The following is an 842-nucleotide window of genomic DNA, read 5'->3' as shown; positions in this document are numbered from 1 at the left end:
AAGAGCAGAAAACTTATATAAAGAAACAATGGTTAAAATATTTCCAAATCTTAGGAAAAATATAGACATCCAGGTTCATGAAACCCAAAAGTTCCCAATAGGATAATCTAAAGATGATTATAGGAAGACATACTATATTCAAATTATCAAAAGTCAAAGACAAAGACAAAGAGAATTTTGAAAGCGGCAAGAGAAATGTGACTCTTTACATAAAAAAGAATACTCATAAGACTATTAACATATATCTCAGCAGAAACTGTGCTATCCAAGATAGAGTAGGATGATATATTCCAAACACTAAAAAAATAAAAAATAATAATAATAAATAACCAAGCTTACTATATGCAGGAAAGCTGTCCTTAAGAAATTAAGGAGAGAAAGACTTTCCCAAACAAAAGCTGAGTTTATCACCACTAGATCTGCCTTATAAGAAACGGAAAAAGAGTTCTTCAGGTTGAAATGAAAGGATGCCAATTAATGACATGAAAACATATAAAAGTACATAGTCAAATTTAGAATGCTCTAAAATTAATGGTAGTACATAAATTAATTTTGACTCAAGTATACAAGTTAAAGCACAAAAATATTAAAAATAGCAATAGCTGTAATAATTTGTTAATGGACATACAATATAAAAATGTAATTTATGACATCAAAAGCATAAAATGTGGGCAACAGAGGATAAAGAGGAAGACTTTTTGTATGTGATCAAAGTTAAGGTGTTATTAGCTTAAAGTAGACTCATCATTATAAGACATTGTATTTAATGATAAACACAAAGCAAACAAAGAAAAAATATATATATAGTAGACATACTTTATCTTCAGAATATATATATATAT

This window comes from Pteropus alecto, unplaced genomic scaffold (genome assembly GCF_000325575.1).
Source record: "Pteropus alecto unplaced genomic scaffold, ASM32557v1 scaffold250, whole genome shotgun sequence".
NCBI classification, from domain to species: Eukaryota; Metazoa; Chordata; class Mammalia; order Chiroptera; family Pteropodidae; genus Pteropus; species Pteropus alecto.
This window is presented reverse-complemented; position numbering follows the sequence as displayed.